This window comes from Rattus norvegicus, chromosome 5 (genome assembly GCF_036323735.1).
Source record: "Rattus norvegicus strain BN/NHsdMcwi chromosome 5, GRCr8, whole genome shotgun sequence".
In the NCBI taxonomy this organism is placed as follows: Eukaryota; Metazoa; Chordata; class Mammalia; order Rodentia; family Muridae; genus Rattus; species Rattus norvegicus.
Window position 1 is genome coordinate 118,971,574 of NC_086023.1, and position 25,142 is coordinate 118,996,715.

The 25,142-nt window shown below is 41.6% G+C and overlaps 1 protein-coding gene across 8 annotated transcripts in view; it reads left to right on the forward strand.

The window, feature by feature from the left end:
- The first annotated feature begins 6,020 nt into the window (after positions 1-6,020).
- The window catches only part of Atg4c (autophagy related 4C, cysteine peptidase), a 73,301-nt gene continuing 54,179 nt past the window's right edge, over positions 6,021-25,142 (forward strand). For 4 of the 8 annotated variants that reach the window (XM_039109915.2, XM_039109913.2, XM_039109914.2 and 1 more), the window contains exon 1: positions 6,021-11,503. The gene's annotated coding sequence lies outside the window, so the exon portion shown is untranslated. Of the gene's footprint in view, positions 11,504-12,401; positions 24,918-25,142 lie in introns of all 8 variants that reach the window. The other 4 variants (XM_039109911.2, XM_063287652.1, XM_039109912.2 and 1 more) reach the window with 3 other exon arrangements.

The window sequence follows — 25,142 nt, forward strand, 5'->3', positions numbered from 1 at the left end:
TTAAGTTTAGGGTTGGGGATTTGGCTCAGTGGTAGAGTGCTTGCCTAGGAAGCGCAAGGTCCTGGGTTCAGTCCCCAGCCCCGGAAAAAAAAGAAAAAATATTAAGTTTAAAATACGGAGCTTTTGGCAGAACAGACATATGTAAATTTATTATTGTGGATGTTAAGTCTTATTCGAATACAGGCTAACTCATCCCACAATTCCTGTGGGAGTAGGTCTACCCAGTGTTTTTTAAAAAAAGTGTTCTTTTAAACAGAGAAGGAAATGAAAATCAAATATCAAGTTACTATCGCCATCTACTGGCCACTGGATGAACTATGTTTAATTCATTATGTTTTTATGCCTGCTTGCTGTTTCCAGAAATGGGGACTGAGCAAAACTTCTGGGGAAGCTTGGTCCACGGAAACAACGTGGCACTATGCTTCATAATTAGGGAGGGTTTCATTAATACACGAGGAGTTCCCAACTTATAACAATTACTTTCATGCTTGGGATTTGCTTGAAAGAAAAATCTGTGACAGAGTTAAAACTAGAAAACCAATTAGCTTCTATCCTCTCATGGCTTGGGTGTCCTTGGCTGCTTTCTGTCCATCCTCATCATCCGACACTGCCCATGCTTGTTCTCCTTCCTCAATGTTCTCCTGTAGTCCCATGCACAGCAGCATACGCTCCCTCCCTCCCTCCCCCGCTCTCATTCACACACACACATACACACACACACACACACACAAAACTAGGAACTGTATATGAAGAACAGGTGACTTTACCTCGATTAATATTGTATAGTCTAACTCCATCCATTTTTCCTGCAATCTTTTCTTAAGTGTTACATTATTTTAAATTTTTTATTAGATTTATTCATTTTTTATGTGTGTGTTTTGCTTGTATGCACGTATGTATACTACTTGCATGCCTGGGGCCAGCGGAGGTCAGAAGAGAGTACCTTGGAACTGGAACTACAGATGTAAATGAACCACCATGTGGGCACTAGGAATCCAGGTCCTCTGGAAGAACAGCGTGTGCTTTAATTGTTGAGCCATCTCTCCAGTCTTGAAATCCTCTCAGTTCTTCTTGTTTGTATTTTGTTTTTTGGTCCTTTTTTTAAAGAGCAGTCAACTGCTCTCAATCGTTGAGCCATCTCTGCAACCCTGTTTTTTGTTGAGGCAGGGTCTCAGTATGGAGGTTTGCCTGGCCTGGAGCTCACTGTGTGGTCAAACTGGCCTCACTCACTCACTGTTTAGACCGCCTGCTTCCCTACCTGCTGAGATGAAAGGTGTGTGCTACCATGCCTGCCCTGGATCGCTTCTCGTTAGAGCTGAATGATGCTCTGTTTTGTAACTGTAGCAGGTTTTCATTATCCAGTCATCTGATGATAGACATTTAATTCATCCTGCTGCCTTGCTGTAGTGAACAGAACAGTAGTAAACCTTGATGTGCAAATGTCTCTATGGTAGGATATAGAGTTCTCCGGACAACTCCAGGAGTGGGATGTCTGGGTCACATGGTAGTTGTACTTTTAATTTTCAGAGGACCCTCCATGCTGACCTCCCTAGTGGCTATATTATTAACTTGCACCCCATCAGCAGTGAATACATTTCCTCTTTCCTCGTGTCTTGTTTGACATCTCTTGTCAGACTTCCTGATGACAGCCATTCTGCCTGGGGTGAGGTGGTATCGCAAAGTAGCTTTAATTTTCGTTTCTCCACTGACAAGTTATTTTGAACTTTAGAAAAAGTTATTTGATATTTCTATTTCTCCTTATGGAAACTGTATCTAGTTCATTAGTCTGCTTCATTGATTGGCAGTTTTATTTTCTTGGTATTTAATTTCTGCAACTGTTTTTATGACCATTTTGTGATCATTGGTTTATGTTGAAATAGAATACGTTAGAAAAGACCAATGATTAGACTCTGGTTTATTGTTTTTATTTAGTGATTTACCTAAAGCACTGTTTGGACTGAATGTCTGCCAAGCACGACTTTACTTGCTACCTGTAGCAGAATGACCTGGAAAAATAGCAGAAACAATGGGTCATTGCCCCTAACACCCTGCCGACTGTCACGTATGCTTCTGTAAAATCTCGCTTGCTTGCCCATCCCTCCTTGTGATTTTAAAGTGTAAAATGAGAATTCGAACTGGACCTGGGATCAAAGCATTCCAGGAGCTGTCCTGGCTTTGGTCCACCATGACTTTCCTCTCTTCCGTCCCACTGGTGTGGGAGTGCTTACTCCAGAAAGACTCCCACAGTGTCTTTAATGATTAGCCAGGTGGAGGGTAAACCTCAGGCGGTGGCAACAGCAGTCCTGTGCCAACCCTTTTCCTGCTTCTGGCTCTCAAGACCATGAACAGAAGTCTTGTGGTCCATTCTGGGTGATTCTGAGTGGTGCTTCGGGGGTATCCGGTCCCATGGCATGCTGCAGTGCTGTAGAGAACACTGTCAGAAGAATGCCTCCCGTTCCTGGGGCAGGAAGGGTCCCAGCAGCTTGTCCAGAAAGAGCATGACGCCTTACACATGAAGCCACCCCAAACGCTTTGGTGTAGAATTTATAACCCATTGGTGATTTTCTGGGAAGGAATATCCATCAAGTAGCACACATTACTGACCTACATGGAGCCTAGTACTGACTTTTGCTTCAAACTACCAAAATGAGCCTTTGACAAATTGAATCTTAAATTAAGACTGGTGGGCTCTGGATGTGGCCCCTGTGAACCAATTCCTACGACTGATCCCAGAGCCACATGACTGAGTGTGGTACTGCACGCCTGTAGGCCCAATCTCAGGAGCTAGAGGCAGGAGGATCAGAAGTTCTGTCTTAAAAACAGAACAAAACAAACAAACAAACAAACAAACAAACAAACCCAGACAACCACACACAGTTGGGCAAAATTTAACCTGTCCCTAGAATTCCTGAAATAAAAGGTTTAGGAAGCTACTTTAGTTTTGAAATTTTAAAATCTCACATTGTGTGCACGTAAGTTGCTATTCTTTTTTTTTTTTTTTTTTTTTTTTTTGGTTCTTTTTTTCGGAGCTGGGGACCGAACCCAGGGCCTTGTGCTTCCTAGGTAAGCGCTCTACCACTGAGCTAAATCCCCAGCCCCTGTAAGTTGCTATTCTTGACATGCTTAATTTTAAACATTTTTTTCCTAGTGTGTGTATGTTCCTTAATATGACATCCTCATGATGATTCTTGGCCTACAGTTATCTCAGCCATTCCTAGCTGAAATTCAAATTTTATTTTAATTCAAGGGTTAAGTTTAGGGACTGGAGAGATGGCAAAGTGGTTTACAACTGTCTGTAGGCACTCAACATTCAAGCGGTGCACAGACACGCATGTAGACAAAGCACCCATATACATAAAATATAGATAAAAAATATTTTTTGAACTCACTCTGTAGACCTGAACTCAGAGTTACGCCTGCCTCTGCCTCCTGAGTACTGAGATTAAAGGCATGCAGTACCACTACCACCACCTGACATGAATAAATGTTTTTTAAAGTTAATTTTTTTCCAAGACAGGTTTTTTTATTATTATTATTTTAATGTAAAAGCCCTGCCTATCCTGGAACTCTCTTTATAGACCAGGCTGACCTTGAACTCATAAATATCCACCTCCCTCTGCCTCCCAATTGCTGGAATTAAAGGTGTGTGCCACTAGCCCTGCTGAAAGGTTAATTTTTGGGCCTGGAGAGATGGCTCAGTGGTTAAGAGCATTGGCTGGGGGTTGGGGATTTAGCTCAGTGGTAGAGCGCTTGCCTAGCAAACGCAAGGCCCTGGGTTCGATCCCCAGCTCCGAAAAAAAGAAAAAAAAAAAAAGAGCATTGGCTGCTCTTCTAGAGGTCCTGAGTTCAAATCCCCGCAGTCACATGATAGCTCTGTAATGAGATCTGATGCCCTCTTCTGGTGTGTCTGAAGACAGCTACAGTGTGCTTATATATAATAAATAAATAAATCTTTTAAAAAAAGAAGATTGCGGGGTTGGGGATTTAGCTCAGTGGTAGAGCGCTTGCCTAGCAAGCGCAAGGCCCTGGGTTCGGTCCCCAGCTCCGAAAAAAAGAAAAAAAAAAAGAAGATTGCTTTAAAAAAGTTAATTTTTAAACTTGGGTTTGAAGGGAAAAAGGGTGAGAGATGACTTTAAAATTCAATGGCAGAATATATTTTTAGTCCATGAAAATTAAAAGGACTCAGATAAAATTTAATATTAAAAGCATTACATAACCTTTTAAAAACATTTTAGAAAGACCAGACAATTTTAATGTTTATTTTATTTTTACTTTGGTTTTGTGATGGGAATACAGAATGTCACATATGCAAGGTAAGCGTTCCCCTGCACAGTTTGCCTGCCAGCCAGTTACCTCGGCTAATTTTCAAAGCCTGTCTTATTGCCCATGTAAAGAACTGGTGTCTTGGGTTGGGGATTTAGCTCAGTGGTAGAGCGCTTGCCTAGGAAGCGCAAGGCCCTGGATTCGGTCCCCAGCTCCGAAAAAAAGAACCAAAAAAAAAAAAAAAAAAAAAAAGAACTGGTGTCTTACTTCATAACTTATCACATATATCTATATAAATGTATATATGTACTATTTAGTATTATAAATACCTCAGTCGCACTGTAGTTATGTATTCTGTATAGCGAACTTCCTCAATTCTTTGTGGCTTGGAAAAACATTTATTATTTTATAACTTTTTATTAGAATCTGGGTATGGCCTCTGCTTCAGGTCTTTAACATGGCTACACCATAGTATAGACCAAGGCCTTTGCTCTCACCTGAAGGTATGGGTAGGGGAGGACTGCGTCTCCATACTATCCAAGTGTTCACAGGATTTAGTTCCTTGGGGTGACTGGACTGAGAGTTTTAGTTCCTCCTTGGCTACTGGCCATAAATCACTCTCGGTTCACTGCTACCCAGTTTCTCCAACAATAGCAACTGGCTTCATGGAAAAACATGTGACCCAAAAAGCTCATAGTGTTGGTTAACAAAATGGAAGTCACAGTTTTATGCAACCTCATCACGGGCTTGGCAGCCAGCACTTTTTTTATGTTTTAGTAGTTGGACACTACCCACGAGGCCTTAGTCATGTTCAAGGGAAGGTGATTGCACAATGGAGCAAATGCAAGGCAGCCAGTGTCACTAGAGGCCAGTTCTGTGACTGCTCACCACAGTCAGCATATCCATCTGTGCAAACACGCCAGTTCAAGAGTACCGAATCGCAGACAGGAACACAAACAGAATCAAGAAAGTAGCTACTTGGTTCTCCTAAGCAATGATCTTAATGTTCATCCAGCTGTTTATGCTCATCCTGACAGCCTATTTCCATGTTATTATTAGTTATTTATAAACATTTTTTAAAATTCATGACACTTTTTAATACTTTCCATTAATTTCCAAGGAAAGTCAGATACGTCCTGTAGAATCTTTAGGGCTTTAAATATATAATCACACTGTCTATAAACAGGAATAGGTTTGACTTCTTACTTTCTCATTTGTAGCTCTTTTATTTCTCTCTCTTGCTGTATTAGTCTGGTGAAGAGTTGAAGCCCTGAGGAGTAGAGAGAGAGTGGACACCCTTGTCTTATTCCTGGCTTTAGAAGAAGCACTTAGAAGCACATTTCCTGGTTGGGAGTTTGTTGGCAAGACACTTGTTGTACATAAACTATTATGTTGAGGTTTGCTCCTTCCTTCCTTTCTTTGAGTGTATATACATACATGTTCAGTGGATACACGTGTATGAGTGTACATGCCCATGTGTGTGGAGGCTTGAAAGTGACATCTACTGTCTTCTCAATAGTTCTCTGTTTTATTTATTTTGGTAGGGACCTTCACTGAACCCAGAACTTTCCAGTTAAGACTAGTCTAGCAAGCCAGCATGCCCTGGGGAGCCTCATGAAGGTCAAGATTCTATGTGACAGCCACACCTGGCTGGCTTCTCCCCCTGTGGATCCAAACTCCACTCTCCGTACCAGCACGTGATTCACTAAGCCCTAATTTTAGTTTCTTGAGGGTTTTTATCAGGATTTTCAGAAAGGCCTTTTCTGCATTGATTGAGATGGTCACGTGATTTGTTCTTGGTTCTACTTTTGTGCTACATCACATCTCCTGATCTGCCTGTGTTTAGTCTTCGTTACCCGGGAATAAAAGCAACTTAATCATGGTGTACGATTCTTCACTGTTTTATTGAATTTGCTTTGTGTTTTGTTGAAGATTTCCATTCATTAGGAAAATTAGTCTCTCTCTGTTTTTTTCTCTCTGTGGTTTTGGTATCAAGAAAATTTTGGTTTCATAGAAATAGTTTAGAAGCATTTCTTTTGTCTCTATTTTATAGAACAGTTTTTATGGGCATTGGAAATAGATCTTTAAAGGTACAGTAGAGCCCAACAGTAAGTTTATCTGATCTTGGGCACACAAATAAACTTAAAGCAACAATATTTAAAAATCCACCTAATCCTACAGTTTTGTTTGTGGGGTTTTGCTTCACTCTTATTGAAGACTTAAACCCTTTTCTTTACTTTTGTGGATTTTTTTTTTAAAGATTTATTTATTTATTATATATAAGTACACTGTAGCTGTCTTCAGACACACCAGAAGAGGGCATCAGATCTCATTACAGATGGTTGTGAGCCACCATGTGGTTGCTGGGATTTGAACTCAGGACCTCTGGAAGAGCAGTCAGTGCTCTTAACCGCTGAGCCATCTCCCCAGCCCTACTTTTGTGGATTTATGTCTTTCATTATTTCAGTTTAATTAAGTTCACTTATCTTCTAAAATAAATCCTCTTTTCATAAATCTTTTGCCCTTTTTGCCCCTACTTTATTTATTTCGACCCTGATTTTTTTTTTTTATTACTTTCCCCTAATTTTGTGTCTGGCTTATTCTCTAGAGCCTTGAGGTGCAGCATGAGGTTATTTATTTGAGGTCTCCTTGCTATTGTTGTTTACACTGGGACAGGGTCTCCTTATGCAGCCTAGGCAGCCTGTACACATGGGATCCTTCTGCTTCAGCCTGCCGAGTGCTGGCACTGCAGGCTGGCACTGCAGGCTGGCATGGCAGGTGGTGCCACCATGCCTGGTTCATGATTCCAAATATGGGCCTAACTGTCAGACGTCTTAGAACTTCCGTATCTGTATCCCAAAGGTTTTACCAAATGATCTCTTCCTTTCCCTTTGACTCTAAGAGCTTCTCATTGCCCTTATTGATTGATCCAATGACCCACGAAGCATTCAAAAGCGTTTTGTTCAATCTCCATGTGTTTGCATATTTCCTGTAGTTCCACAGACTGTTTTCATATCTGCTGGGAAAAATGTGTATTTTGCAGTTGTTCGAATATTTTTGTGTTTGTGCGCATGTATGTATCCATATGGGTGTGTGTGTGGGCATACACGAATGTGGAGGCCAGAGGTTACCTTTTTTCCTCATTGTTTAACACCTTACTGTTTTCTGAGGTGGAAGGCTCTCCCTGAGCTCATGAATTCAGCGAGGTCTGCTGGCCAGTGAGCTCCTGGGGGCTTCCTGTCTGCTCTTCACTGCTCCAGCACAGGAGGAGACATGCAGTGCCATTTTGGCTTTTATGTGGATGCTGGGGACAGGATTCAGGTCCCCACGTTGCATGGCGGGTACTTTACCAAATGAGCAATCCCAGCCCCAGTAAATTGCTCTTTCATGGCTATCAAAGGTGGCATTCTCATTAATAACGTATTCTAGTTAGAATCATTATTTCATTATACAACTTGGATTACTAATGAGAAGAAATGCCTGAGCATTAGAAATAACCTATATTAGCCAGGTGTGGTGGCACACACCTTTAAGCCAAGCATTTAGGAGGCAGAGGGCAGGTGGATTTCTGTGAGTATCAGGTCAGCCAGGACTACACAGTAAGACCTTGTCTCAAATAATTAAACAAATAAACAAATAAACCAACACAACAACATTCCTCAAAACAAAACCAAAAAAACTAATGCTACTTTAAAGTTAGACCTGGTAACATAGGGCTGTAATCAGATACTCGGGCACCTGAGGCTGGCCGATTGCAAGCAGCAGGCCTGCCTAGGCTACAGAGTTAAGTTCAAGGCCTGAGGAACCCAGTAAGACCTATATAAAAACAAACAAAAAACCCCAAATATGTGTCTAGGTATATAGTTTAAATGAAATACCATACATTAAAAGTACTTGGAATTTAGAGGCAGGAGGACAAGGAGTTTAAGGTCATTCTCTGCCGCTCTGTGAGTTGGAGACATGCTTGGCCCCTGGGAAGCTGTGAATCTCAGTCCAGTGCAGAAGGGACCCTCCTCCTGGCTGCCTGCAGAGAAGACTCCCCTCTGTCTGCCTTTGGATCAAGATGTAGAACTCAGCCACTCCTGCACCATGTGTGCCTGACTGCTGCTGTGCTTCTGGCCATGATGATAATGGACTGAACGTCTGAAACTGTAAGCCATCCCTAAACAAATCTTTTATAAGCACTGCCTTGGTCATGGTGTCTCTTCACAGCAATGAAACACTAAAACAGAGGACTATCCTGTACTACAGAAAACCCTGCCCCTAAACAAAACAACAATAAAACCCACACATTAACAAGGGTCAATCATATTAATGAGAAGGATGCTGGAGAACCTCTGGCATCACTGTGCAAACGAAGAAACCCTGTGACGCTTTTTGGTTTGCACCAAATATAGTGTTTGGAGTCTGAGGAACACACAGGTTCAAAAGGCATTTTTTGCCTTTTAGAAGGTAGATCAGTTAATAGAAAGTTACAATTTAACAAATGTTTAAGTGATTGTGCAGTAATTTTTTTTTTTTTTTTTACTTTATAAAAGCTGAAGCTCTCGTCTCTGTCCTTTCCCCTTGACATTTCTCCTAATCATCTCCCAATTATCAAATCCACCCCTGCCCTGGGGATAGCTAATAAGTGCTTTGTCCCTAACCTGTCTGTCTGTCTGTCCAGTTTTGACTCTTGTGTATATGGCAACTGGCTGAAGTAGACAAGGACACATCTACAGGAGAGACTACTGCTGGGAGCCGCAGCTCTAAGAACCTCTTAAAAAGCAGTCTGCTAATTAAGTTATGCTCTTTTTAACCTTTCCTCTGTGTCCATTTACACAAAATAACATTCAAACTGCTTTAGAAATAAGTCTACCAGAAATGCAGCATCTTTCAAAAGCTTCCTTAATATCACTGTAACTTCATGTTTATTTAGCCACAAACACCAGTGAGTCCCATTCCTCCTAACTCTAGCACATCAGCATTCCCACCCAGTCGCTCCTGGAAATGCCTCCCGCCCCCCACTGCAGTTCCCATTTGGTGCACGAGTCTGAAAAGCAGCAGACTCTTTTCCATGATCATAGATTTTAAATATTTACTTGCTTGTACTGCATAATTTAGCACGCTGGAGTTGGAAAGCGGTTTATATGGTAGCTGACTCCTTGCCAGTGTTAGAGAATAGAAAGTCCCTCTGTGGCTCCTGTGTGAAGTTGTAAAGATGTAAGGCATTCTCATTTCCTTTTCAATTTAAGTTTGTTTTACCACAAATCTACAGAAAGTCTCTGCTTGTGGTGTACATATAATATACCATAATTTTCTGTGGTTACCATAGAAATCCAAGCCCTGGTTCTCATGGTTCGTTAATATAGTATGCCAAAAATTAAAATACAGCCATTCTGGTAGTACACCTGTGATGGTAAACCTTGGTGGTCAATTTGTCTACATCTGGAATTACTTCCGACTAAAATTGCTGGGCACTGTGGTGAGTTTTCTTTTTATATTTATTTATTTATTAATTATATATGAGTACACTGTAGCTGTCTTCAGACACACCAGAAGAGGGCATCAGATCTCATTACAGATGGTTGTGAGCCACCATGTGGTTGCTGGGAATTGAACTCACAACCTTTGGAAGAGCAGTTAGTGCTCTTAACAACTGAGCCATCTACCTCTCCAGCCTGTGAGGGCTTTTCTTAATCAGATTATTTGAAGTAGAAAGACCCACCCTAAATTTAGACCACAATTATTTTGGTCGCAGCCCAAATAAAAAGGAAGGAAGCTGTTCTATGTCCATCCCTCCCACCCCACTCTGTTTGCCGGCAAGTTCATTTATCCTGTAGCTGCCAATACTAAATCCAGCTTCTTTGGAACTGAAAGGAAGACAGCACTCCAGCAATCTTCTAGGATCCCAGTGCTAGACTGGGACTTCTGAGACCTCTAGCCTCATGGACCAAGTAACTACTAGAGTCTCGGCCTTTCCAATATGAGACAGCCATTGTTGAATGACTTGGACGACATCCTGTAAGCAAGTCTAATAAATACCCTTCTAATATATACTCATTCTATCAGTTCTGTTCCTTTAGAGAACCCTCATACAAGTCCTTATAGAAGTTATGAAAAGGCTCGGCACAGCTTGTGAGATTTGTGTTATCTCGTTTAAGTCATCAGAAAGTGTTCTGCATTTCAAAATATAAAACAAACTATTCAAGCAGACAAAGGAGCAGATAAGTTGTTATCTTGCTAATAAATGCCGGTCTTGTCTTGTCATACCCCTCTATTGATTATTTAGACTGTCTCACGTGGCTGGTGAATAACTTGCTCTAGTAATTATAGGCAACTGTTTTCATGAGAATAACGGTAAAAATAATTTTCCTAGTGTCATAGCACAGATCTCCTTTTCCGACACTAGGTGGTTGAGAAAAGATAGAGTTCTGAGCCAGCCTGGCCATATTGCAAGATCCTATCTTAAAACAAAACACCACTCAATTCTTGTCGTGAAGCACAGTTAAAATTCAAAGAACATATTTTGTATTCCAGAAGGCTTTCATTCTCTCGCTGTTTAACTGTCGGCTAACAGAGATTGTTGATCTTTTTCCTTGTAGTTTCTGCTCTTATTTCTTATGCATTGCTCCAACAGTCTGCATTACTGAAAACAATATATTAGTAGAATTACATTTTGTTACCATTTGCTCTTTCTCTCCCCATTTCTTAAAAGGCAGGTCCTGTACTACAATTCTTGACAAAAATTTGAATGTGAAAACTGAATGCACACGTCCCTAGATGCTCCACCTGGATGTAATTAATACCCCTACCACAGCTTGCCTCGGAGTAGATGTGGGTTTGGTCCTAAGGACCCAGAGCTCTGTGCATGCTGGATCTTGTAGTCCGAGACCGCAGGAGCTCACGGTGCGTGGCGGCTGGTAGCTGAAGTGCAGTAGTTACAGCTACGAGGGACAGCTGTAATCCTAACACAGGCCTACCGCTCACAAATACACGGCGCTAGGCTCTGAGCTTGCAGCCTGGGAGCTTAGGGTCTCGGACAGGGCTATCTTCAGGACCGCGGCCTACGGAGGCTTCGGAGTCCTGTGCTACGGTGGCCGCGCAGGGCCGCGTGCCGCACGTCCCGCGGTGCGTACGCGCTGTTCCGAGCGGCTGCTGGAGCCTGAGCGTGTGCTGGTGTGCGGACTCCTGCGCAGCAGTACAGTTATTCAGTCCTGTGTCGCCGAGGGGATCGCTTGAGGCTGGCGGAGTGGAGAAGGTTGGAGCTTGGTGTTTGTAGTCTCCGAATGGCCGGTTCTGGGGGGGCCCTGCCCTAGGTGCAGACTCTTGGCCAACCGTCTGGGTTCCTGGAGGGTTTTGGAGCTTCTTTTGATTCTGCTTCCTCCAGCGGGTTATCTTCTGACTCCTCCTCGCCCTTTGAACTGTTAAGCCTTTCAGTGGCCAGCTGTTCTGTCCTTGACCAGGAGAGGTTTCTCCCAAGCTGCCTTATCCCATTGACTCTTCCTGTGCCACTGATCTTCACTGCTCAGTTTCTCATCATTTAAAACAAAAAGTGTGTGTGTGTGGGAAATGTTAGATCTCAATCTGTTCATTTGCAGCCCCATTGCCCCTTTGGTTGTTTGTAACCGCAATCTGTAGCACTAGATACCGTGGCTGTACTAATGCTGCTGACTTCATAGTCTGGCTTTTGCTCATTCTCACACCCACATCTGAGGGATTTTGAAATTGGAAACTCAGAATTCAATCTTCTGTGCGATGACCCGACGTCACTGGGGTCAGCTAAGCGTGACTCTGCTTGAGTTTATATTTCTCAGGGTTTTTGTCTTATATTTTTGTTTTTTATTGATTACTTTACCACATGGGGTTCGTCGCGACCTCGGAGCTAAGTATTGTGTTATGGCTTTTTAATATTTGAATTACTTAGGTGAAGATTTCCTTCTATTTGTTTACCTTTCCTGACCTTACATTCCCTCAGGAGTTGGGAATTGATTTCGTGTCAGCTGATAGCAGATAGACACAAAGGAGAGATCTTTCCTGCCCGATTTTTGTGGTTTTTAATTAGATTATGAGTCTTTTGAAGTGCCCAGAGGGATTGGAAAGGCTTTGAAATGTATTTTCTGAGTTTCAAATTATAAAGCTTTTATTTTTCCAAACAGGGAAGAGTCCAAATTAGTGTAGTGTCATAAGCTAATTGACTGGTTCACCTGCCGTAAGAATTTGACAACTGAAGTTACCAACCGGGCATTGTGAGTAAAATGAGTTTAGAGGTCACTTAATTAATCTATAAAATGGAATGCATATATGTTTTTAAAAGAATGTTTTGCTATGCGAGTGTTTTTCTACACATATGTCTGTTCATTGTTTGTGTGCCTGGTGCCCCCTGAAGTCAGAAGAGGGCACCTGATCCTGGGAACTGGAGTTGCAGATTGTGAGCCACCATGTGGGTGCTGGGAATTGAACCAAGGTCATCTATAAAAATACAAAATTAGCCAATGCTGGTAATCCCTGAGCCAACTCTTCAGCCCCAATGCTGATATATTGAAAAATGTTTTGTGAAACTCTTTTTTTTGAAGCTTTGTTCTTAATAGTTTGATAGCATTGGTAAACATTTTTATATTACTATTTACTAATATTATACACAGAGATATTTTGTGTCTTATTTTCTGGGAACCCTGTAATTTAAGTAATTTAAGTGACTTTTACAGCTTCCCTTCTAATTACGGTGTTACAGTGTTTCGAATGCTGTTTTGCTTTGCTTTAAAACTGTCTAACTGCGGGGTTGGGGATTTAGCTCAGTGGTAGAGGGCTTGCCTAGCAAGCTCAAGGCCCTGGGTTCGGTCCCCAGCTCCGAAAAAAAGAAAAAAGAAAAAAAAAAAACAACTGTCTAACTGCAACCTGGGCTGACCCCAACTGTCTTCCCTCCTCAGTGTCCAGAGTGCTGAGTTTATAGGCCTGTATCCAGTGTCATTCTTCTTTAAGAGATACAATTTATAATTATCAAAAAGATTAAAACATATACTCCTGAGTTGGGATTATTTCTAATCAATCTGAAATACTTTCAGTTATGTTTACGATTATAAATGTATATTATTTTAGAACCGGTGCATGCCTGTAACTCCAGCTCTCAGGAGGCTGAGGAAAGAGGGGTTCCATGGATTTGAGGCCAGGCTGGGATACATAGTTTGTTCTTGGTCAGCTTGGGCCATAGAGTGAAACTCTGCCTCTGAACATAACAAAACAAATAAACCCTAAACCACCAAACCAAAAGAGAAAAAAAAAATGACCTCCACAGAAAACCAAAACCCAACAAAATTCATTTTCAGAATTCATCTATTCATAAAATTCTTTATTGGAAAAAAGGTAAGAAGCTACACAACTACATAATTTTAAAAATATATTTTTCTGAGAGTTTTGAGTTTCAAGTTGACGTTTTCCTGAGACTTCAGTCATTTCCTAGGTAGTTATTGGGTTCTTACTATTTAATGAAATGATGACATTTATTGGTCAGATCGCCTCGCCTCCATGGCTCATCTTTGTACTGTATGATTTCAAAGCATTATCTCCACATTCTGTGAGCTCAGTGAGCTGTCATTATTGATGTTTTGCAAATGGAGAAACTAAAGCTCAAAGTCCAATTCTTTTTATTTTTATTTTTTATTTTTTAAATATGTATGTGTACACTGTAGCTGTCTTCAGACACACCAAAAGAGGGCATCAGATCCCATTACAGATGGTTGTAAGCCACAGTGTAGTTGCTGGGATTTGAACTCAGGACCTTTGGAAGAACAGTCAGTGCTTTTAACCTCTGAGCCATCTCTCCAGCCCCAAGTCCAGTTCTTTTTGATGCTTCTCAATGCACCAAAGCTGCAAAGACTTGTTCGTTGTCTTGGGATGCACAAAGAGCATTGGTTCAGCAAATATGTGCTCAGTGGTCATTCTATATCTATCCATTTCTATCTTTCTGTTTGTATATTCATTTACCTGTCATATATCTCTTCATCCATGTTTAACTCCATGTATCCTTCCATCCATGTGGCTACCATCTACCATCCTGTGACAGGATTTCATCTATCTTAAGTAGTGGGCAGAGATTGCTTAAGTTATGAGGAGAGTGATTTCAGGTGGAAGCATTAAGTGAACAAATCTTTAGAGATTTTAGCTGAATTGTGGAGGCTAGAGATTCGAAAGACACCAGTGGACCGCCTTGTGTCGTCAGCTGTCATGCACGTACCAGGTACACAATGTCTGCATTCAAAGAAAACACTTCTCAGTGAGTGAGAGACAAGACTCAGATGTGAAGTGCTGAGCTGCACACTTCCCAAGGATCACATCGAGAACGGAAGGAATCCGAGAGCTGTTGGTGAAAGGACCTGCACCATGTGTTTGCCGTTGAGTTGGGGGGATGGGCTAGCAGCCTACAGACCAGGATGGCTGGTTGGCAGCTTTGAAGACGTAGACCAGGAAGGTGGCTTGGGGATTCACCTGTTTCTGATCAAATCATAGGATTTACATAATTTTCAGAATTTACTATTTTATGAGTTACCGTCAATTAAACAGGCTATGATTGTCAACTATATGATATGTTTTGGTTTCAGAGTTAAGTTGCAAGATTGTTACCAGAATTTATGTCATTAGGTATTTCTTATGTCGGAAAGTGAGCCTTATAACCACTTTATTTTTATTTTTAGGACTATTTATGAATCCATTTGTAGTCTTTATCTCACATATAACTTTTATATATTAACTAGGCATTCTTCTAGGTCACAGTGTAGCGAGCGCCTAGTTTCTATTGCTGTGATAAAACACCATGACCAGGGGTTGGGGATTTAGCTCAGTGGTAGAGCACCTAGCAAGCACAAGGCCCTGGGTTCGGACCCCAACTCTGAAAAAAAGAAAAAACAAAAAACAAACAAACAAAAAAAACCAAACACCATGACCAGAAGCAAGTTGGAGAGGAAAGGGCTTACTTGACTTACAGTTCTACATTGTTGTCTATCTTTAACAGAATCTGGAGGCAGGAAATGATGCAGAGGCCATGAAGGAGTGCTGCTTTCTGCGATGCTCATCATGCCTTGTTCAGTCAGCTTCCTTGTAGAACCAAGGACCCCTAACCAAGGTGGACTGGGACCTCCCCCATCAGTTACTAATTAAGAAAATGCCTCGTAGCCGGATCTTATAGCGGCATCTTCTCAATTGAGGTTCCCTCCCTTCAGATAACTCCAGCTTGTGTCAAGTTGACATAAAACTAGTCAGCACAGTGAGTAAAATAGTCTATCACAATCAAAATGTGTAATAGAGAAGGCAGGCGTACACCAGAGAGTCATATTTGAAGTTACACCTATGTCAAGTGCTCTTACAAAAGGAGTTGATGCTCTTTATCCTGAGGAAGAATGTAGTTTAGAGGGGAAGACTGAAGGTGGGAGAGCCCAGTAAGGAGAGAGTTAGGATAGCCTACTTGTGGATGAGACAACCTGGAGAAGGGTAGTCAGGGCAGAATCCAATGGATGTGAGAGGTGAGGGAGACGGTGACGTCAGTGATTACCCCTTGGCAGTTAGCTTTAAGACAAAGGCCTTGTGTCCGCTGGGCAGTGGTGGATTCTTTGAGATAGAGATCAGTGAAAGATCTGGTTTCTAGGAATAAACCTTTGCTATTGGTATTTTTATTGTGACAGTGATGTTATAGATTAATGTTTTACTTAAATGTTTTTCTTGTATGCCATTGCTTTTGTGTGTGTGTGTGTGTGTGTGTGTGTGTGTGTGTGTAAGACAATGTCTCACTATGTAGCCTGGAATTTACAACAGAGCGACCTGCTTCTGCTTCCTGAATTTAGTATATTAGAATAATGGAATGTCAGATTCTTTTGGTCTCTTTTATCTTTGAAGGCGAAAGGGGGGAGCTATAGGTGAAAGAATCTGGAAATACGTTGGCACCTGTTTTGAATTTGCGAGTGACATAGTAAAACCATTTACGATAGTTTGAGCGTGGTGGTTTGAATGTAAATCCCCTCCCTCAGCACTCCCCTCCCCGCCAAGGCTTATAGGGAGTGCATCATTTGAAAGGATTAGACACAAGGCCTTGTTAAAGTAGGTGTGGCCTCATTAGAGGATTTGTGTCCCTGAGGGTAGGCTTTGAGGTTCCTAATGCTCAAGCCTGGCCTGGTGTTTCTCTCTCTGCCTGAGGATTCAGATGTAGAACTCTCAGCTACCTCTCAGTACCATGTCTGCCTGTGTGTTGCCATGCTTCCCACATGAAAATAATGGCTCAAACCTCTGAAAACATAGGCCATCCCCAATTAACTGTTTGTGTTTATAAAAGTTGCTGTGGTCATGGTGTCTCTTCCCAACAATAAAATCCTAACTAAGACATTGAGTGGTACCTTATTAAATAACCTTTTTACTTTTTTGTCTTGAGATTTGGCAGTAAATAGGGCATCTGGCTAAATTCTGACTTCACTTACTTGGTTCTTATATGAATACACATGTACATAGAACCTTTTTCCTTCAGGACCTCTCAAGTGTGTGCTTTTTGATGGGTCCTGAGTCAGTACAGTCAGTTTTGAGTTCATATTTCGCATCGTGGTAATGTAGAGGGGTAGTGTGGAGTATATGACAGAGTAATTGGGCTTGGAGTCAGTATAGTTGAATTGAGCGTCTCTTGTTACGTACCAGAGTACAGCCATACAGAGTTGTGCAGAAGAGCTTAGACACTGAGACTAGTAGAGCTGGCCTTATCCTTGTCATAAGGGTCAGGAGAGCTGCTGTCCACCCAGGCTCCCCAGCGTCCCTGGTGCAGTTTTGGTGATTGTTATTAGCATGCATATTCTGAGATCATGTCACTTTGGTGACAGTGCTTCTTCAGCTGTATTGCTTGGTAGTTGGTATTTGGCTTTGGAGAAAACATTATCTAATTTAGCCTTTTCTATTCATTATGGTCCTGAGATGACTTAGCGCAGGGTTCTCAGACAAGTGTCGGATTGGTTTGTGATTATTTATCAATTGTTAGAATGTGTCATTCCCGTAAGTCCTCATGGGTAGTGGAGGAAGCAGTTAAGCCGCTGTAAGGTCAACCTAACGTCTACCTTTTCCTGGAAGCCCAGGCTTAGGTTGCTAGCTTGAGCACTAGCCCTCACTGGAGCTTTGTTATTGTGGATTCGCTTTCAGTATTTCCACATTCACAGATGCTTCTTTCTTACTGGGCTGTTCGGAAGTAAGATGACACCATTATGACACATCCCTTCTAAATGTTTCCTCAGGCAGATTTGATAATGAGGTCATTTTCGTATGACCAAGCCACCATTAATACACCACAGCACCTTAACCTTCATGTTATCTATCGTATCATCAATATTCAAAACCCCGACTTTTCCCAAACAGGACAACAATATTACCATAATCTAGTTATACTTCATGGAATATATTGAGTTGTCATATTTCTGTTTTCTTTTCTCTTTGTCCTTTACTTTTGCAGTGCTAGAACTCAGACCTAGGGCATCTGGCCTGCTCGTGTGGGCAGTTGTTCTTCCATTAGCTTCTCCCCACCCTTCTCTTCTTTTTTTCTTTTGCAGAGAACATCTTCTCCTCCTCTCCTGCTCCCTCCCGCCTTCCCTCTGTCCTTACCTTAAAAGGCAATTGATATTTTTTGAATAAAAACCAATTATTTTTGCAGAGTACCTCACAGAATCAATAGATCTGATCCCCTCCAATCAATTAGGTTCTGGGTGCCCTGGTTAGTTTTATTGTGGCCTGGGAAGAGGAACCTCAGTTGAGGAGTTGCCGTCAACAGACTGCCCTATGGGCGCGTGTAGGAGGTATATCTTTGATTGATGACTGATGTGGGAGGCAGTGCTACTGTGGGCGGGTATTTGTGTGTTGTGTAGAGAAGCAAGCCAGTACTCACTGTTCCTTCATGATTTCTGCTTTAGTTCCCACCTCCAGGTTTCGCTCCCACCTGCCCTTAGCTGCTGATTTGACCTCCCTCCATGATTTAAGAATTCTTAAAAACATTTTTGCAGTGCAGTATAATCTGTTACCGTCATTCTGTTTTTGTTTTTATTTTTTTTTTAGATTTTTAAAATGAGTGCTTATTTGCATGGATGTCTGTGCACATGTGCATGCAGTGTCTTCTGAGGCCAGGACAGGGTGTCAGATCCAGTATCAGGTGTCATTCTTTTTTTTTTTTTTTTTCCCCCCGGAGCTGGGGACCGAACCCAGGGCCTTGCGCTTGCTAGGCAAGCGCTCTACCACTGAGCTAAATCCCCAACACCTTCAGGTGTCATTCCTGACACTGGAGTTACAGATGGTTGAGAGCCATCATGTGGATGCTGGGAACCTGGCTCCTCTGGAAGAGCAGTCAGTGCTCTCTTAACCACTGAGCCATCTCTCCAGCCCCACCCCTTTTTGTTTGTTTTGGTGATAAATTATCTCTGATTTGGTCAGTGGCAGCCTCCAAGCTTGTTCCCATTTCCTGTGGATATGTTCTCATCAGGTGTTGAGCATTTTCTTATCTTTTACACTGTAAGATGTTCTGTGCTCATCTGGTCCAGTTTCTGCTGGAGATCTGGAATCAGCTATTTAACCATAAAGTCCTGGATCATTTACTGCAAGTTGATACTTAAGAAACCAAGATCTGGGCGTTGAATATGCCACTGGTATTTTTGTTTCTAAACCTTTTAAACAGCCACTCATCTGTACTCTTTTAAAAAGAAACCATGAGTTCATAGAATAGTGTCTGTTCAAGTTCAGCATAGAAGAGTTTTCTTCACTTCTTCAGTTCATCCATCTCTCCCATATGTTTGTGTGTGTGTGTGTGTGTGTGTGTGTGTGTGTGTGTGTGTGTATGTGTGTTAGGGAGAATTGGGCTTCTCAACCGCATCAACATATTTGCTTATCCATTCTATTCTGTAACACACACATTTAAGATTACTAGCTCATCATTGTGCCCAACAACACATCTAGGAAATAATAAAGGTTACTTTGCCATTTTATGACCCTAGACTATTGTCTTCAAAGTTATATTCTCAATTTAAAATAGGTATCTAGTAAACTACTTTTTTTTTTTTTTTTTCAGAGCTGGGGACCGAACCCAGGGCCTTGCGTTTGCTAGGCAAGCGCTCTACCACTGAGCTAAATCCCCAACTCCCTAGTAAACTACTTTTTAATAGATTATAAAATCAGTCATTTACAAAACTACTAAAGTAGACGTTATAATGTAAACTTTATCATAGTATGTAGTTATAGAGAATTCAGGAGCAGTTATATCCACTAAGAACATATAGCTTATAGTTGTTTTTACCTTTGTAAGGATTCAAAATTGTGGGTATCTTTCACAATTGCTGCAATATTATTTAAAATTAAGAATCATTAAAAAACCCAGCAGTTTCTATTTGAAAGGCAAAGCGATTGAAACAATGTTCTTCTTTGGAGAGATGACACAATTCAGGCAACATTCTTTAACAATGGACACAATTGTTGAGAATACTAACACATTCCTGAGTGTTATGTGTTTTCCTGCATTATGTTCAGAATAGAAAGATGCATTTGTATGTCTTTGGTTTTTGTATCTGAACAGTGCAGTTGTAACTGTGTTTGTCCTGTGATACTGTTTGTGTGTGATGCTCTCACTGAGAAGGGGAAATATTTCTGTCCTGTCACTCTTTGTATCCCTGTGTGATGCATGACCATTTAGTATATTAGCATCTAAGGTAGATGAAGGCAGGAGCTGAATTTCATGGCTTGAATTATTTCCTTAGTGCTTTGTTTCTCAAATTAATTTGTGAATGAGTGAGATATTTTGTGTTTAAATGGTATATAGTTACTGCCCTCAACACCTGTGAAGCTTTTCTGGGTAAAAGTGACCAATGAAAGATAATTTGGGAAAGAGTATATCCATATTTCTTACAAATTTCAAACTCAGTGTCTTATTTCATTAAAATTTTATCTATCATCTATCTATCTATCTATCTATCTATCTATCTATCTATCTATCTATCTATCTATCTATCTATGAATGAATGAGTGTTTTGCCTGCATGCTAATCTGTGCACTACATACATGGTTGGTGACTTCGGAGGCCAGAATATGATGTTGGATTCCTGGGATTAGAATTATAGATGTCGTGAGCTGCCATGTGGGTCCTCTGCAAGAGCAGCCAGTGCTCCTAACCATTGAGCTCTGTCCCCAGCTCCTTACTATATCTTGTTTTAATTTAAACTTAGCCTCCTCCATTTGGTTTCTTGTTTCTGTTAGTGTGACCATTGTCCTCCTAGATGTCAGATCTTTGCATTATTTAGGACTCTGTGTGACCCATTCTAGCTGTATGGTCAGTTCCACCATTTCAGCTTTCTGCTAGCATCCTGTTTCTAACCCTTCATCAGTACTTTGGTCAGGCCTTCATTATTTACAGCCTTCTGATCTGTTGAAGGAACTGGGGCTCATCCCTGTGGAAAAGAGAAGATTGGATGGGATTAGGTAGGGCGTTTTAAAATAATCAGCTGGAGACTGCATGTGGGGGCAGAAGCAGGTGGGGATCCTTGTGAGTAAGAGGCCAGCCTGGTCTACATAGCAAGTTTCCAGGGCAGCCAGGATTACATAGACCCTGCCTCAAAGACAGAAAACCCACCACCACCCACAAGACGACAAAACAACAAAACAAATAACCAACCCACACTAGCTGGGATTTCAAGTTGAAGAAGAATTAGTTTCTAAGGGCCGAAGCATGACCAGTTATTAGAAATCATAGGGGAGAATTCTGGTTCCATATTACATGGTTTCTGGAGACTGAATTTTTGTTCTTATACTTGTCAGACAAGCAATTTATGAATGGAGTCATCACCCTAGCCTACCATATACTATCTTTCAAGGAAATGTAGTTGTTAAACATGAGCAAATATCCTGAAGTTAAAATGAATTCTCTGGAACAGTTCACAGGAGAATGAATAGTTTAAAACAGCGTTGGGCCTTTACGGTTATAACTGTATATTGGGTTTTGTACTCATGAAGTACCTTGATCTGGAAGTTCAGTCAGAGGCTAAGGAGATGTGGCTGGCAAGGGTGTTGCAAAGGAGGGCTCATTTCTGTGGGTTAATGCTGGGTTCTTGATTAGGATAATGATTTGTGATAGGTGAGTGTGAACCAGAAAGCAGATTGAGGGGCTTTGCAATTTGAACGGGATCCATTTAAAGCCTTTTAGACTTCCACATTTTCTCTTTTGCTACTCCTTTCTACCAAGCATCATTGGTTAAGAGAAGTCACTGATGGGCTGGAGTGTATCACACAAGGACCAGTGATTGAGAGCTACTCATGATTTCAACGCTGTCTGGTTATTAGCTATTCTGTAAGTTCCTTTTGAGTCTGGATATTTGTGTAAGCCTCAGTTCTTACAGTGTTGATTTTTATGTACAGACTAAATATTTAACAGCTCGCAAAGCTGCATTTTAAGTATAAAGTCTTCAAGTGTTTGTAGTTGACTCGAATCGATCAGAAGTTACTGAGATCCTGACATAACATTTATTAATCAAAGTGTAGCAAATACTAAGTATATATTGGAGATAAAATCAAGACAATAAGGCTATCTTCAGATAGTCCAGATATTAATAACTTCTTTTTGAGGCAGGGTTTCTCTGCGTAGCCTTGGGTGTCTTTTGAATGTTTTGAAGGAAAGACGACTACTTATTCTTTTCCTTTTTAGGGTTTCTGTTATTTTCATTTTACATATATGAGTGTTTGCCTATATGTATGTATGTTTACTGTGTGTGTGTGTGTGTGTGTGTGTGTGTGTGTGCGCGCGCGCGCGCGCCTAGTTCTCTCAAAGGCAAAAAGAGAGCACTGGATCCCCTGGACCTTGAGTTATAGATGCCTGTGAGCTGTCATGTAGGTGCTAGGATTCCAACCCAGGTCCTTTGCAAGAGCAGTGAGTGTTCTTAACTGCTGAGGCATCTCTCTAACCCCTAAGAACCCTTTACAAAGTTATTTGTATTTTACGTGTATGTGTGTGTCTTTTCTGTATGTGTACCACATGCACATAGCTGTAGAAGCCAGAAGAGTGTGTCATAGTCCCAGGGACTTGAGTTACAGACGGTCTGGAGCTGTCCAGTGTGGGTGCTGGGAGCAAGAGCAACAAGTGCTCTGAGCCATCTCTTCAGCTTCCTATTAATGTTCTTACAACCGCCTTCAAGTAAACCATTAGGTTCATTTCAGCCTATGTGTACCACGCAGGGTGGTTATGATGAAGACTTTGCACAGTCTGTGAGCATGACGTGGATAGTGCAGCACAGGTGTGCACCTGAGCCATGAGACAGGTGTGTGTGTGTGTGTGTGTGTGTGTGTGTGCACAGCGCAGCACAGGTGTATACCTGAGCCATGAGACAGGTGTGTGTGTGTGTGTGCACAGTGCAGCACAGGTGTGTACCTGAGCCATGAGACAGGTGTGTGTGTGTGCACACAGTGCAGCACAGGTGTGTGCCTGAGCCATGAGACAGGTGTGTGTGTGTGTGTGTGTGTGTGTGTGTGTGTGTGTGTACAGCACAGCACAGGTGTGTACCTGAGCCATGAGACAGGGGTGTGTGTGTGTGTGTGTGTGTGTGTGTGTGTGTGTGTGCGCGCGTGCCTGCACACATGCGTACGTTTATGCTTGTGTTTTTAGTTGGGTTTCTTATCAATCTTTTGCCCTATTCACAGTCTGCAGGATGGCTTGCAGCTCACTACCCTAGCTCAAGCTAAACCCCCAACAGGGCTGTATCCTGACCTCAGGGTTTCTTCATTTTCCCTTTAAGTGTCTTTTCAGTTGCTCAAAGACAGGTTTCTTTGACTCTAACTCACAGAGCCGGTAGGAGCAACCTCAGTCTGACATTGTAGCTTCCAGTAGGTGTCCTTTGGAATTGCCCACCACCGGGATTTGTAACTTGCTTTTCAAAGCAACTGAACCTCTGTCAGCCAGCCCTGGACCTCTTCTTCCGGACAGACTCTTCATAAGTAAGGGTTTTATTAATAGAGAAGCAGCTGTGAATTTTTAGTTTTTGAAAAAAACTTATGCATGTGGGAGTTTTGCCTCCACCACAAGTGTGTAGCTGCGGCAGAGCCAGAAGAGGATGTCTGGTCCCCTGGGTTTAGAGTTAGAGATGCTTGCGAACCACCACACGGGTGCTGGGATGCGCACCAGGTCCCCTGCGAGAGCAGCCAGCAGCTCTCCATTGTGAGGTTTTACCGCATTGATACCACCTGTCTCAGGCCAGGTTTCTCGAAGCATTTTCTAGCATTACCACTTTCAGAGGCCTCAGACCTTATTAATTTGGGTGATAACATGTGGCAGAACACGGTAGAGCACGTGGTGAGCGAGGCTACCCATGTCATGGTTTCACTCCGAGCTACTTCAGTGGGGGCAGTTTTGGTCGTCTTCTTAAAGTTTAATACTGAACCAGGGGTCGTTCTTGTATTTCATATATTAACTTTTCGTGTCAGCAGTTTGTGTTTGAATTTGGTTTTTCATTTGTTTATTTATTTTGCTTATGTGTGTATAGTACATGTGTAGAGGTCACAGGAAAATTCTCAGATGATTTTTGTTCATCAACGAGGTGTATTCTGGGAGTCAAGTTGAGGTTGTTGGGATCGGTAGCAAACTCCTTTTACCTGCTGAACGGCTCACTAATTTTATTATTTTGAAAGAGACTCAGCTAAGCATTTCGCCTTATGCCTACAATCCCGGATGAAACTGAAAGAAGATTATGAAAATTTTTTTTTAAAGTCATCTGGGTGTCAACAACTTAAATAATAAAAATAAATTACAAAGGTAGAGTTTTTATTTCGTAGAGATTTCACATAAAATATTACCGGCATTTTGTATATGGTTGACTTCCACTGTTTGAATATATAGTTATTACTGATTCTTTTCCTTCTTTTTGAGAAGTTGTAACTCAGCTCTTTCCGATATCTCCTTCAGGCTGCCGTGCTGCTATAGTTAAGCAAACAAACCCCCACAGAATCTGACTCCCCTGACTCAGCTGCTCCTGGGCCTCAGGGCCTTCATACCCGCCCGCCCCTTTAACCCTTTAACTTCACTCCAGAGTCACAGTTTTATATTTCTTGTTCTGTTGACACATTTGTTTTTAGCATGTTCCTTGTACCTTAGGGTGTGTAGTTAGTAGCTTTTAATTGATACAGTGAAATAGGATGGCAATGAAGAATGATTGCCAGTGTTTTTGAGAAGATACTTAGGATCCCCAAAGCACAATGAGGTGTGAAGCAGGCTTTCCTTGAAAGCAAAAATGCGAGCTATTGTGGATAAACACAAACATTTCCTGTTGTAATTTGCTCACCTCTCAGATCGTATCCCCAGTCTCAACTTTCCTTTCAGGTTCCATTCATTCTTACTTAAAACCAAAAGCACTTTCTGTTGTCACTTTAAGCCATTCTTCTTCCTTTTAAAGGCTTCAGTATTGACACAGGAAGAATTGTTACCTAAAAAAAGTAACAATTTCAAAAGCAAAACAATTAGACATCATTACATGGAAGCAAGGACTACTTAGTCAGCGTAAGTGGAAGTTACTGAAGGCAGCCAGCCTCGGTAGGATCCCAAGCAGCTTCTGTAATTACAGCGAAGGCTTGGGTGCTTTTGCAAGCTTTAGAGCGGAGCTCTGCTCTTCTGCACTTTGTGAGCGCCTGAATGAATACATTCACTGGTGAGCTATTGGGGCCCTATTGTTTGGCTTTATGTTAATCCTAATTTACATATGTTACTTATATACTTTCTGTAGTTAAAATATTTGTAAACTGTCATATTCTAGAAAAAATATGAAAGGAAAAAATCCTCCCTCCCTCCCCCCTTCCCTTTCTTTCTTTCTTCCTTCCTTTTTTGATGAGACCATTGTAGCTCAGATTCAAACTTACTACACAGCTAAGGACAA